Raw genomic sequence first — 16,138 nt, 5'->3', positions numbered from 1 at the left:
CCGAAATTCCGGTACAGTCTTTCAGTTGGGACCGAAATACCATGGAACACTAAAACTTCAGGAAGCCTGGTGCTAGACCGGCATTATCAAGGACCAGTATTACACATTTTACAAGAGTCCTCAGGAAGGGTAAAGCTGGAGGTTTAGACCGTGGTGGCAACGATTGCGATGCTAGAAACTGAACATTCATTGGTGACGTTGGTACAAAAATCCACTAATACACTTTTATTTAAACTGTAACTGATCTTTTTTTAATGAGTAAATTAACTTTTTATTTTATATTTTTGCAAATCAAATGCGTATCTCCTAAATGTAAAACCCCTGTGTGGACTGATTCACTAAGAATCATAATGAGGTATCTCCTTAGAACTATGTTGTTGTTGTGGTCTTCAGTCCTGAGACTGGTTTTATGCAGCTCTCCATGCTACTCTATCCTGTGCAAGCTTCTTCATCTCCCAGTGCCTACTGCAACCTACATCCTTCTGAATCTGCTTAGTGTATTCATATCTTGGTCTCCCTCTACGATTTTTACCCTCCACGCTGCCCTCCAGTACTAAATTGGTGATCCCTCGATGTCTCAGAACATGTCCTACCAACCGATCCCTTCTTCTTGTCAAGTTGTGCCACAAACTCCTCTTCTCCCCAATCCTATTCAGTACCTCCTCTTTAGTTATGTGATCTACCCATCTAATCTTCAGCATTCTTCTGTAGCACCACATTTCGAAAGTTTCTATTCTCTTCTTGTCCAAACTATTTATCGTCCATGTTTCACTTCCATACATGGCTGCACTCCATACAAATACTTTCAGAAATGACTTCCTGACACTTAAATCTATACTCGTTGTTAACAAATTTCTCTTCTTCAGAAACGCTTTCCTTGCCATTGCCAGTCTACATTTTATATCCTCTCTACTTCGACCATCATCAGTTATTTTGCTCCCCAAATAGCAAAACTCATTTACTACTTTAAGTGTCTCATTTCCTAATCTAATACACTCAACATCACCCGACTTAATTCGACTACATTCCATTATCCTCGTTTTGCTTTTGTTGATGTTCATCTTATATCCTCCCTTCAAGACACCATCCATTCCGTTCAACTGCTCTTCCAAGTCCTTTGCTGTCTCTGACAGAATTACAATGTCATCGGCGAACCTCAAATTTTTTATTTCTTCTCCATGGATTTTAATACCTACTCCGAATTTTTCTTTTGTTTCCTTTATTGCTTGCTCAATATACAGATTGAATAACATCGGGGAGAGGCTACAACCCTGTCTTACTCCCTTCCCAACCACTGCTTCCCTTTCATGTCCCTCGACTCTTATAACTGCCATCTGGTTTCTGTACAAATTGTAAATAGCCTTTCGCTCCCTGTATTTTACCCCTGCCACCTTTAGAATTTGAAAGAGAGTATTCCAGTCAACATTGTCAAAAGCTTTCTCTAAGTCTACAAACTATATCAAACAGTTAATAACGGTAAACTAGTAAGGACTATTTTTAAAGGTATATTACCATCTGACAGCTTCTTACGTGTGTTACTGAGTAGTGTAGAAAGTTGTCAGTAAAGTTTGTGTTAAGTCACTGAAAGACGAAATTTACATCTTAAAATACATTTTTTCATCTTTCCTCTAAGCAGCTAAAATGGAGTTTCTCACACGACGACATGATTCTATTTTCATAATATATTTTTCACCATTAATATCCAGATGCACTTTATTGTTACTCTCGGTGATATTCGGGATGCTGTTGTACGTCTCCAGTCCAATTAATGCAATACTCCATTGACCAACGCTCAAATCAATTGGCGGGAAGTAATTTGCATGCAATACAGATGATCGTCCTTTTAACGTCAAAGTGTACGACAGTGCAACTGAACCTCAACTAATGAATGAATGTTTAAACATCCTCCTTATATAGCGTGCTTCTTCTTTGTGAACGTCAAGAGAAACATGATGCATAGATGTCCACAGAGGTGTGTATTAAAGTCCTGATAGCGTCGATAATTGTAGAGCACATGTCTTCTGTGAGTGAAGTATTGTCGCAATTCTTCCGGTGGCTGCAAGTCACCAAATGAGTCAAAATAGTAGACGGTATCCGCATTTTTCATAACATATGACACCCAGTCGGTGCCGGGGCCTCCAGCAACATCTAAATTCACAATACCGCATTCACCAGTTTTCCACATAGACTTCGGTAATGTATCCCGCATAAAAAACCACGGAATCTTGGTATCTTGAATTTATCTCTAACAAACGTAAGAAGATCTGTATTTGTGAGTGGTCGATTTGGTAGGACCGCTAATGGGCTTTTTTTTTTTATTTATGAATAGACCAAGTCCTTTCCTATACGGTTTCAAGTATAGTCCTTTTCCAATGGCTGCGGCTTCCATCATGCGGTTATGTATTCTCGCCTCTTGTAACTGTGCTTGGGAGTTTTGCGCGCTCTTGACCATTCGAGCAATAGCTGCAGCACCACCGGCGAGGGAACCTACCGCAGAGAGGGCCGGGATGAGGAAAGGAATAAAGCCGCTGGGTATGTTGGGTATTGGTGCAAAAAAGGTTTCAGTAAACATAGGTTCGCAAGCTATCTGTTTGCGGGGATAATTGCCACTTTGTTGTTACCAGTCACCAGTGACGTGATTCTGTGAAAACAAGCCCGTCCGTGGTGTGGTCTTTCTTTACGTTTTAGAGACATAGAGTTTTAAACAGAACTGGTACGACAGTACAGTATTCAGCCAGAGCGCCACTATGCCACTGTACATTGAAGAAACACTGCAGCACATGGAACAACGCAGGATGTTAGACTACAGGCGCGCGAATTGGACCCAGTTCAAGGAAACGCTTGACAGTCGCATCCCACCCACCCACGCGATCAACGAGACAGCCCAAATTGACGAGGCAGTCGAAACCCTCACCGGCACCGTCCAGGACGCAATAGCCGACACCATACCAATCCGCACGCCACAACAACACAGTGCTGCCCTGCCCCAGGAAATCCTGGGCCTAATCTCAATGAGGAACCGCCTCAGGAGACACTGGCAGCGTACCAAGCGCCACCACTTCAAACAGCACATTAACAGGCTCCAGGGTATAATCCGGGAAAAAATACAAACATTCAAGACACAACAGTGGGACCAGAAACTCGAAGGGCTGGACACCACGCGACCTGGCGTGTGGCAGCTAGCCCGACACTTCACCAGGGAGAAACTGTACACCCCCACGTTACAAGGGCCCGACGGACCAGCATATTCTGCGGAAGAAAAAGTGGAACTGATGGCCCTCACACTCGCAGCGTCATTCACACCTAACCTGGAACCCTCAGACCCAGCGTTCGCGCTTGCTACGCACCAGGAGGTCACACGCATCTTGGCCCAACCAGCGCGCAACAACATCCGACAAGCTAGTACAGCAGAAGTCAAATGGGCCATCATGCATACCACCGCTAGGAAGGCCCCTGGTCACGATGGCATTCAAAAGCGTGTCCTCCAGGAGTTCACGGACAAAGCTGTAGACTACCTAACACACATCACGAATGCCATACTCACGCACCAACACTTCCCCGCCTTTTGGAAGACGGCCAAGGTCCTGATGTTCAGGAAGCCGGGGAAAGACCACTCCCTCCCACAAAATTACCGACCCATCAGTCTGCTGAGCGCGCTCAGCAAGTTCGTTGAGAAGGTAATATTAAAACGACTCACCAGGCACTGCATCACAAACAACACCCTGAGACCGGAGCAATTCGGTTTCAGGAATCACCACTCAACAACACAACAACTCCTCCGCGTCGTTGAATACATAACACACGGATACAACACAAACAAGGCAACTGGGGCCGTGTTCCTGGACATCGAAAAGGCTTTCGATCGTCTATAGCACAACGGCCTAAAACGCAAACTTAGCGACGCAGGGTTCCCCGACGGGCTCGTACGTCTCATACACTCATATCTCACGGACAGGAGTTTCAACACCGACGTGCAGGGCAAACAATCGACACGACATGGTATACAGGCAGGAGTACCCCAAGGAAGTATCCTAGGGCCCTTACTGTTTAACCTCTACATTAACGACCTCCCAGCTACACATAACACGACGGTAGCAATCTACACGGATGACACTGCCATACTTGCGCAAGGTTGGAAGCCGTCTAACATTAACTCACGACTACAGACCGCACTGAGAACGGCGGAGCCTTGGCTGGTGAAATGGCGTGTTAGAGTAAACGTCGACAAGTGCGAGGCCGTTCTGTTCACTAGAAGACCGAATCAACTGCGCAAACATCAGCGCTGCAACCCAATAACACTACACACACGCCCAATACGTTTCCGCGAGAAGGTCAAATACCTCGGTGTCTGGCTGGACAGGAAACTACTCGGGGGGGGGGACCACATTCAACACGTGACCAACAAAGCTAACGCGAGGCTCAAACAACTCTACCCTATGCTTAACAGGCGTAGCACACTGAACAGGAGGGTGTCTAGGTCCATGTACATGACACTTATTAGATCCCTGATGACGTACGCAGCTCCTGTCTGGGGATACGCTGCGCCAACTCGCCTGCGCCGTCTGCAGCTCATACAGAACAAAGTACTCAAAATCATAAGCAACGCTCGGCGCTACACACGCATCGCGGATCTTCACCGGGAATACCGGCTAGATACTATCTTGCAGGTATTCCAAAAACTCTCCACACGACTGTACAATAACACGAGACACTCGCGCAACCCGTTTATCCTTTCTCTGGGTAACTATGACCACAACCATAGATGGAAGCATAACAGACCAAAGACATTACTGGCTAGGAACTAAACATCTATGGTCCATAGAACGCTAACACGACAGTACTGGTGAGCCCCTGCAACACAGTTATTACTAGAAACCCAGATGTGCGACTAGCCGACAAACAGGCAACCGCAGGGAAACCGTACTGTACACAGCACGCACACCAGCCACACACACACCCTACACCGTCTGTGAGCTGATCTATGACCGATCGCCCACTAATCTACAACGACCCTGAACTGTTGCAGGAACGCAGCAGCTGCAGCAAGTGCCGCAACAAGCTCCAAAAACGACAAAGGTAACGATGCACGATACCTCGAACTAACACAACCACACCTTGCATGCACTGTCGCAGATAGCAAGCCGCTACTGCCCTTACTACCCATCCTACTGTCGCAGAGGTTTTTTTCCCTTGGCTCTTGCCTTGGCACTTTTTTTCCTCTGCCCTTACAACCGCTACCATTCAATCGTTTTCGACCACTTCTATCTCCTGATGGACCATGTTAACGAGTAATCTTACCCAGACGCATGGACAACATCACAGCCCGCATCCTGTGACGCCTGATTCAAAAACTAACATGTTTACGGAGGTGACAGTAGAACTTTTGGTTTGGTGACCACATTGGTGTGGGCGTGGAGGGGCCCCATCCTATATGGAGCGTCAGTTGTGTTGTACGAGTGTTGGTGGTAACATGAAACTTTACAGTAACGAGGAGTATGCGGATATACATTTCATGTTTGTAGGGCCAACGGCAATACACGGGAGGCTATATCCTTGACCAAGAAGCGTACCCTGCCCGAAGGCACCAACAGTCGAATGTTTACGAAGGTGCGTTACCGCTTCCGAGAAACAGGGAGCTTAGCACTTCCTGCGCGAGCGGATAGGCGTGCACGAATCACGGCTGTGTTTCAAGATATGGAGCTCTCCAGTAGCCTCGACAACGCGACTTGCCACACAAATTACTGGAATGAGCAACGGTAGTGTTTGGAGAATAACGCATCGTACCGCCTCCATCGAGTTCAGTGCTTTAATGAGACGGACTTTGGTCCTAGACTAACGTTCATTACGGGGATGCAACAACAAGCTGTAGGCAATCCTACGTTTGACAATAGCTTTTTGTTTACAGGGAAGCTAGGTTCACTCGTGATGGTGTGTTTAATTATCACAATTCTCACTTTTGGAGTCATCGATGATTGGTGCATGAGTCTCCACATCAGCGAGGTTTCTCATTATTTGCGTAGTTAGGGGTACTAGGTGATAGTGTGATTGGGCAGTACATGACACCAAACAAACTCAATGGACAGAATTAGCATCGGTTTCTGCGGCGTCATCTTGTAGTACTGTTTCATGATGTTCCCTTCGAGCAACGCCAGAGCATGTGCTACATGCGTGATGGAGGACGTTTTGCTGCTAAGGCGAGATGAGATCTGAAGCACCGATATTGCCAAAGATGGATTGGACGACGAGGAGCGGTACCGTGGTTTCTAAGATCACCCGATCTGACGCCATGGATTTCTGTGTTTGGAACCACTGCAATGGTGTCGTGTGCGGCGCTCCGGTTAACGCGGTTGAAGAACTGGATCAGGGACTTGTCAGTAGTTGTCAAGAATTTCAAAATGATACAGGCGTATTTAAAAGGATTCCAAACTCATTGCGGCGACGGGTACAGGCATGCAGGTACGACAGTTTGGACACCTCCTTTAACTCGAGTACAGTCATGTAACTGTTGTGCTCATTCAAAACACCCGCACTGCTACCAAAGTATCTCTAAAATTTGTCTTAATATTGTGTTGTACTGTTACCTTTACCCGTTTGGAATGAAGTTTACACGGAATCAAGTCTGCGGCTGCTGGTAATCACCAAGTCGCAATTATCCCGTTAACGGTTCGTCTGCGGCCCTATATTCACCGAGACTCTTTCGATTCTGGTATCGTGTACTTTCAAACGTCATGTGTTTGCGCCATTAATTATGATGCGTTGGATGCGGAAAACATTTTCACCAGAAGTTGTTACGGTCATAAACCATAAGGTTGGTTTGATTCATCTGTCCTGTCGCTTGTCAGCTTCAGCTTCCTACATTAATGATGAATCCTAAATCAGCAACTATCTGCCTTATACACATACACTCATGCTCATAAATTAAGGATAATGTTGATACATGGTGAAACAATGCTCCGGTGGGCGGTTTGTGGGTTTAAATCACCTCGGGGTATGACCATGCGGTGCATTTGACCTGCGGTCGTCGCACGGTGGCGCTGGCAGCAGTCCACATACGCAGAGGTGTGTTGGTGCATGTCAGAGTATGGTGCAGCGAGTGAGTGTGCAGACGTGCCAATGGTGATTGTGTGTTGAAAATGGCTCAAAGAACACATACTGATGACGTTATGAGGGGTAGAATTCTAGGGCGACTGGAGGCTGGTCAAACACAGCATAACATGGGCCCTCCGTGTGCCACAAAGTGTGATCTCAAGATTATGGCAACGATTCCAGCAGGCAGAAACGTGTCCAGGCGCTACAGTACGGGACGTCCACAGTGTACAACACCACAAGAAGACCGATATCTCACCATCAGTGCCCGCAGACGGCCACGGAGTACTGTGGGTAGCCTTGCTCGGGACCTTACCGTAGCCACTGGAACAGTTGTCTCCAGACACACAGTCTACAGATGACTGAACAGACATGGTTTATTCGACCGGAGACCTTGCAAGGTGCATTTCACTAACCCCTGGCCGCAGGAGAACCGATGAAGCCTGGTGTCAAGGACACAGTACATGGTCATTGGAACAGTGGTCCCAGATTATGTTCACGGACGAGTCCAGGTGATTCTCGCTGGGTTTTCATCTGGCGTGAACCAGGAACCAGATACCAACCCCTTAATGTCCTTGAAAGGGACCTGTATGGAGGTCGTGGTTTGATGGTGTGGGGTGGGATTATGATTGGTGCACGTACACCTCTGCATGTCTTTGACAGAGGAACTGTAACAGGTCAGGTGTATCGGGACGTCATTTTGCACCAGTATGTAGCACATGTGTTTCGGGACGGTTTTCTCAATTTATCACCAATACCGTGGACTTACAGATATGTGTCGTGTGTGTTCCCTATGTGCCTATGCTATTAGCGCCAGTTTTGTTAGTGCCACGTTCTGTGGCACCACATTTTGCAATTATCCTTAATTTATGAGCATGAGTGTATATCTAGGGCATCCCTTACGTTTCATTTCTTCCACCATCAATACAACCACAGATTTCAACAATGTATCCTCTCATGTGATGTTGCCATCCATCCCACATTTCCGATTTATTATGTTTTTTTTTCTTCTTTGATGGGCCAGCTGAAGAACTTCAACTCGTAATTCGTTGTTCTGTTCTTCCAGTATTCCTTCATCTGTTCACTGTATTTTCTCTTTCTATCTTCTGACCAATTCACACCACTTTTTTCACTCTCCTTCCTTGTAATCCTTCCATACTCAATACTTTTTCCCTAAACTCTTTCCTGTCAATTGTTTTTTCAGCTTTTAAGTTTTCTTCTAAATCCTTTCATGCTTCGTGGATACAACATGTTGTTGACTTCTTACCCACAACTATTTGAAGATCTTTTTGGTTAATCTACTGCTTTGCATTCGACACGAAAGTCCAACTACATCATTCTTCACTCTTCATTACTTCTGATGTGTTTTCTAGGTTTCGATAAATTGCATTATTACTTCGTAATTTTTGCAAACTTTCATAGTTTTTCGTGGGCCGAAAGTTTTCCTAACGATTAGCCATTCTAGTATGTCTAACTGATCTAAAATAAAGTTTAATGCTAGACATTCGATTGCATAAAGACATTATGTATCCTTTCCTGTAGAGCAGCTTTTCTCAAAAGTATTTTTTTGGATTGCCTCTCCAACATATTTAAATTTTTTAAGCTTCTCTATTTGGCCAACATCTGTTTTAAGAAAAAAAAATTGGTTCATTTTTAACATTCTACATTTATACTCCGCAAGCCACCCAACGGTGTGTGGCGGAGGGTACTTTACGTGCCACCATTACCTCCCTTTTCTGTTCCAGTCGCGAATGGTTCGCGGGAAGAACGACTGTGCGCTCGAATCTCTCTAATTTTACATTCGTGATCTCCTCGGGAGGTATAAGTAGGGGGAAGCAATATATTCGATACCTCATCCAGAAACGCACCCTCTCGAAACCTGGACAGAAAGCTACACCGCGATGCAGAGCGCCTCTCTTGCAGAGTCTGCCACTTGAGTTTGCTCAACATCTCCGTAACGCTATCACGGTTACCAAATAACCCTGTGCCGAAACGCTCCGCTCTTCTTTGGATCTTCTCTATCTCCTCTGTCAACCCGATCTGGTACGGATCCCACATTGATGAGCAATACTCAAGTATAGGTCGAACGAGTGTTTTGTAAGCCACCTCCTTTGTTGATGGACTACATTTTCTAAGGACTCTCCCAATGAATCTCAACCTGGTACCGGCCTTACCAACAATTAATTTTATATGATCATTCCACTTCAAATCGTTCCGCACGCAAACTCCCAGATATTTTACAGAAGTAACTTCTACCAGTGTTTGTTCCGCTATCATATAATCATACAATAAAGGATCCTTCTTTCTATGTATTCGCAATACATTACATTTGTCTATGTTAAGGGACAGTTGCCACTCCCTGCACCAAGTGCCTATTCGCTGCAGATCTTCCTGCATTTCGCTACTATTTTCTAATGCTGCAACATTCGTTACAACTTTTTTTTCTTGTTTTTGGAGAGAGAGAGAGAGACTCTTAAGCCGGTCCATCCCCACAGTTTCCAGCGCCACAACGTTCTCGAAAAGTTTTCTGTGTTGGCAAATTCCTATGAAGTAGTCGTGATTTTCATTAAGTCCTGCCTGTCATATGTAACTTCAGATCCCCTACCCCCTTTTTGGTGCCTTAAGCACCGTGCTTAAATCACGAACTGAAATCAGCACGAGTCATTCCCACCTGACGCTGGGTCTGCTCCCTCGGCTGTGGCTGCAGCGACCCGGCGAATGGACCCCAAGTCTGCTATTTGCGGCACGAGAGAGACCCCGAACACGGTGCGTAGCCGCGGGCTCCAATAACTCCCGCGCGTGACGTTTATGGCTGTTTGCACGACGTGTGTTTCTGCTGAAATTTACGGCCTCCGCCGATGTGTGGGAGGAATAAGGTCTCGCGACAATAGTGCCACTGTCGCTCGGAATCTTCGCCTAGGCATTCAGAAATCCCGTTACGAACACTACGTACAGCCCACGTGGGTAATCTATATCTTACTATACGGATAAAACACCCAACCGGTCACACAGTTCCAGTTGAGGGGTTGCCTGTAAATCGCTACTAGGGACAACAAAAATTTGATTTTCACTATTTCATGTAACTATCGACTGAATTTAAAAATTTTTAATGCTCTCATAATCGACTTAAGAAGTATAATCTCACGTTAAAGTTTTAACACAATAACTCAAGCATTAAAATTAGAAACTCTATATATGTTGTAATATTATAGGGGATTTTCGTCGTATGAAAGCTGTGAGTACCCTTGGAAAGGCATTCACCTAGCTGTGTATTAAATGATCAACTTATGAGATGAGACCTATTCTTTGAAAGACATTTGTTTTATGTAATTTACGTAACTGTAAAGATGCGTATCTAGCGCGGACGCTAATACATCGACTGCGCAGTCAAAAAAACATTTTAACAGAAGCTTCCGCTTCGATCTAAATAAAAGATGACTGTAAAAACCTTTGTAGATCTTCAGATTTTATCGTACTTCTGCTCGTAATGTGAAAGCGTAAAGAAGGTCGTCTTTACGCAAAAAAAAAGTAAGCGGTCTTCCCAGCGTGCAGACAACAGTTATTGATTAATAAAATTCAAGTAATTTTTGTTCGAAACTGTAAATCGGCAAGTTATTGTTATGAAGTGTTGAACGGTGCAAGAATTGTCTCGAAGGAAGGAGAAAAGTAATGACCGTAATTTGTGACAAAAACATGAACCAAGGAGTTAGCACAGGACAGGCTGAAATCTGATCGCACCATACTTATGTAACTTATACTATTTGTAAATAAGCCCTAATTGCTTGTGAGAATTGTTTGAATATATTTAGTGTTTACCAGATTTCTTATTCTATTTTTTTTTTCTTTATTCTATTTACCTCCATGTCATATTATTTTTATAAATGTCACACAGCCTTTACTACAGCAGAGAATACTGCGTAATCCTGGTCGTAGACAGAAGGCCGCTCCTTGTCTTCTATACAACTTGTTGTGGCGTAACAGGACAGCCACGCCACTCGGAAGTAGCCGAAAGGCACGCGTTAACTCACGCAGGCTAGTAGATAGGTCTGAAACAGGATACGTAATGAATGCTATAATGAAAAGTACGTAGCTCCTGGAATACTTAACTTTAATCCATCCTTGTGGTACATCGCTCTTGACGATACAAGTGAGACTCTTTAGATACAAGCTATGTAAGGCTAATGGCGCCTTGCTAGGTCGTAGCCATTGACTTAGCTGAAGGCTATTCTATCGGCTCTGCAAATGAGCGAGGCTTCGTCAGTGTGCATCGCTAGCTACGTCGTCCGTACAACTGGGGCGAGTGCTAGTCCGTCTCTCGAGACCTGCCGTGTGGTGGCGCTCGGTCTGTGATCACTGACAGTGGCGACACGCGGGTCCGACATGTACTAATGGACCGCGGCCGATTTAAAGCTACCACTTAGCAAGTGTGGTGTCTGGCGGTGAGACCACACAACTCATATCTGCCCCATTTATTAATGATTTCATTTGCAAATGCAATTTTTTTATTGTTCATTGTTAAAGGTCTCTTACGTAATTATAAAATTCATACTGATTACGTAAAGAAATCCGGGCTGTTCTTTTCCGAATAACAGAAGCCTTTGCGTAATCAAAAACTAGCCTCCTTCTGACAACGATCAGGAGCCGACCAGAGGACGGACGTATTCGACCGCTTTCGTGTTTCCTGTGGCAAAGCTGTGCCAAACTGGGAACACGACAATCTAGTATGAAACACAATATATATATATAATTATCTGAGTAAAAGTGAAAAAAATTGGAATATATTTAACTTATTTTTTTTCTTTTATCATACTAGAATGTCTTTACGTAGATTAATTACAGTGCGCAGGTTATCCACACTATATTCATCCAGTATCTGAGAAACTGAGCACTTCACTTCAACAACGTTTGCACATATTTTCGAACCTTTTAAAAATTTGTCGTGCTACTCTCCCTCCACAAAATAATGAAAGGAAAAAAAATTATTGCTCACTACATTTTCGCTTTTCGTGGTACACGTTTTATGCTCAAGAATTATGACGCCTTTGTAGAACAAACATATCCTCTATAAAAACCCACACGTTTTCCGTAAACAGAGATCTTGCGGTTCCTTCACCAAAGCCAGTGCGCTTTAGAAACGCCTTTCTTGTCAACGTCGTGTTCCTTGACTCAGGAAGGCATTTGCACTGTCCCGCACTGTCGTTTACTGAAAAAAATACGAGCTTCTCGAGTATCAGACTAGATTTACGACTGGATTCAGGACTCATTTCCTGATAGAAGTCGGCGATAGATCTGAAGGTAATGTCCGGGGTACCGTTGCTGTATCCTATGTATATAAATGATGTAGCGTCGGATGCTCTTTAAGACTGTTGGCAGATAAGGCGATAGTCTATAAAAAGCAGCAACGCCAGAAGACAGTATCGATTTGCGGAATGATCTACATAGAATTGATGAATGGTGCAGGCTCTGGTAGTTGACCTTGAATGTAAATAAATGTAAATTACAAGGCCCTATCATTAACGTCGATATGCAGCAGGATTTTGGAACATATATTGTGTACGAACGTTATGACTCACCTCGAAGAAAACGGTGTACTGACACAGAGTCAAGGCGGATTTAGAAAACATCGTTCTTGTGAAACACAACTAGCTCTTTACTCGCACGAAATGTTGAGTGCTATTGACAAGGAATTTCAAATTGATTCCTTATGTCTGGATTTCCGGAAAGCTTTTGACACTGTACTACACAAGCGACTTGTAGGGAAAGTACATGCTTACGGAATATCGTCTAGGTTATGTGATTGGATTCGTCATATGCTGTCAGAGAGGTCACAGTTCGTAGTAACTGACGGGAAGTCATCTAGTAAATCAGCTGTTCCTCATATATGTGTCAACGATTTGGGAGACAATCTGAGCAGCCGTCTTAGGTTGTTTACAGATGATGCCTTTGTTTATCGACTTGTAAAGTCATCAGAAGATCAATACAGATCGCAAAACGATTTAGAAGAAATATCTGTATGGTGCAAATATTGGCAATTGGCCCTAAGTAACGGAAAGTGTGAGGTCATCCTCATGAGTGCTGAAAGGAATCCGCTAAACTTCGGTTACACGATAAATCAATCAAACCTAAAGCCTGTAAATTCAACTAAATACCTCAGAATTACAATTACAAAAAACTTATATTTGAAAGAACACAGAAAATGTTGTGGGGAGGGCAAAACAAATACTGCGATTTATTGAGAGGATACTTAGAAAATGTAACAGACCTACTAAGGAGACTGCCTGCACTACGCTTGTCCGTTCTCTTTTAGAATACTGCTGCGCGGTGTGGGATCCATACCAGACAGGATTGACGGAGTACATCGAAAACGTTCAAAGAAGGGCATCACGTTTTGTATTATCGTGAAACAGGGGAGAGAGTGTCACTGAAATGATACAGGATTTGGGATGGACATCATTAAAACAAAGGCGTTTTTCGTTGCGGCGGAATCTTCTCACGAAATTTCAAACACAGCTTTCTCCTCCGAATGCGAAAATATTTCGTTGACGCCGACCTGCATAGGGAGAAACAACCACTATTATTATAAACTAAGGGAAATCAGAGCTCACACAGAAGAATATACGCTATGTGATCAGAAGTATCCGGACAATTGGCTGAAAATGACTTACAAGTTCGTGGCGCCCTCCATCGGTAATGCTGGAATTCGATATGGTGTTGGCCCACCCTTAAGCCGCCGGCACACGGACCGTGCATCCGAACGTTGAGCGTTGGGCGTGCCGAATTTCTGACGTCATAGCGTGGAATTATTGTAACTTGCCTATTATGAGAGTAGGCTATTGAAGGCAGCGACACACTGAAGATCCACCCAAAACGCATTGTTCTTGGTACAATTTGTTATAATTTCAGTTAGTAACATAATTATCTACGATTAACGTTTTTATCAAGAGGTAAAATAATATGATTAAAATTAGGCGGTGTGTTGTTGGTTTAGCGTAATGAGTAGCGTCTCTGCACTAAAACGAGTTTTTGTTGGGACGGTGGTTCGCGTCTCAACACTCCCAATTTTTCCCCCCTAACATTCGCGTTTTTATTAGGTTCTGATACTTTATTATTGGCAATACTAACCTTACGACTTATCTTAGAAGAAAGATTAAGAAAAGGCAAACCTACGTTTCTAGCATTTGTAGACTTAGAGAAAGCTTTTGACAATGTTAACTGGAATACTCTCTTTCAAATTCTGAAGGTGGCAGGGGTAAAATACAGGGAGCGAAAGGCTATTTACAATTTGTACAGAAACCAGATGGCAGTTATAAGAGTCGAGGGGCATGAAAGGGAAGCAGTGGTTGGGAAAGGAGTGAGACAGGGCTGTAGCCTCTCCCCGATGTTATTCAATCTGTATATTGAGCAAGCAGTAAAGGAAACAAAAGAAAAATTCGGAGTAGGTATTAAAATTCATGGAGAAGAAGTAAAAACTTTGAGGTTCGCCGATGACATTGTAATTCTGTCAGAGACAGCAAAGGACTTGGAAGAGCAGTTGAACGGAATGGACAGTGTCTTGAAAGGGGGATATAAGATGAACATCAACAAAAGCAAAACGAGGATAATGGAATGTAGTCAAATTCAATCTGGTGACGCTGAGGGGATTAAACTAGGAAATGAGACACTTAAAGTAGTAAAGGAGTTTTGCTATTTAGGGAGTAAAATAACTAATGATGGTCGAAGTAGAGAGGATATAAAATGTAGACTGGCAATGGCAAGGAAAGCGTTTCTCAAGAAGAGAAATTTGTTAACATCAAGTATAGATTTAAGTGTCAGGAAGTCATTTCTGAAAGTATTTGTATGGAGTGTAGCCATGTATGGAAGTGAAACATGGACGATAACTAGTTTGGACAAGAAGAGAATAGAAGCTTTCGAAATGTGGTGCTACAGAAGAATGCTGAAGATAAGATGGGTAGATCACGTAACTAATGAGGCGGTATTGAATAGGATTGGGGAGAAGAGAAGTTTGTGGCACAACTTGACTAGAAGAAGGGATCGGTTGGTAGGACATGTTTTGAGGCATCAAGGGATCACAAATTTAGCATTGGAGGGCAGCGTGGAGGGTAAAAATCGTAGAGGGAGACCAAGAGATGAATACACTAAGCAGATTCAGAAGGATGTTGGTTGCAGTAGGTACTGGGAGATGATGAAGCTTGCACAGGATAGAGTAGCATGGAGAGCTGCATCAAACCAGTCTCAGGACTGAAGACCACAACAACAACACTTTATTATTAGTTTAAAATAAGTATATGCTATAATATTTGATGTTGTGTAAATATAAGTTCACCTTTTTTGAGGGGTCACTTTGTTCGGTTGGCTTAATCTGCAAGACAGCTTGCGCTACTTGTATAAAGATATTTTGCTCCTTTTTCTTTTACGCTTCGTAATTCACATGTTGCTACTGGGTAGGAACAGTGATAAAGTAAGACTGACCTTGGGGTTTTACTAAAATGTGGGAATGATGAAATAATGTTTATCTTATGCGGAGAAGTATTCCAAATTTGTACTACACTGTTTGTAATGGAACTTTTATAAGCCTGTGTCCGTATTGATTGGACATGGTACTTTCCTTTTCGTGGACGATGGAGGACATGCGCGTTTTAGTAGAGCTAACGTGGGAATTTTCCTCGCGTCCGTGAGTAAACACTGTGATTTACGAACTAGAAACATCCCTCAAGTGCCGCTGGAGTGCGTTGCGATCGCGTACACCACGTTGGGGGCCACGTACCGTATGTACAAATCGCATCGTTCCTGAGCGTTCAGCAGAACGTTGAACTGGGCACGCTCAACGTTAACGTTCGACAGCACGGTCCGTGTGCCGACGGCTTTAGCCTTGATGACAGCTTCTACTCTCGCAGACATACGTCAGGTGCTGGAAGGTTTCTTGAGGATGGTGGCCCATTCTTCACGGAGTGCTGCACTGAGGAGAGATATCGATGGCAGTCAGTGAGGCGTGGCACGAAGTCGGCGTTCCAAAACATCCCAAAGGTGTTCTATAGGATTCAGGTCAGGTCTC

Source organism: Schistocerca nitens, chromosome 1, assembly GCF_023898315.1.
Source record: "Schistocerca nitens isolate TAMUIC-IGC-003100 chromosome 1, iqSchNite1.1, whole genome shotgun sequence".
NCBI lineage: Eukaryota > Metazoa > Arthropoda > Insecta > Orthoptera > Acrididae > Schistocerca > Schistocerca nitens.
The sequence above is the reverse complement of the archived record's forward strand: the minus strand, read 5'-3'. Positions refer to the sequence as shown.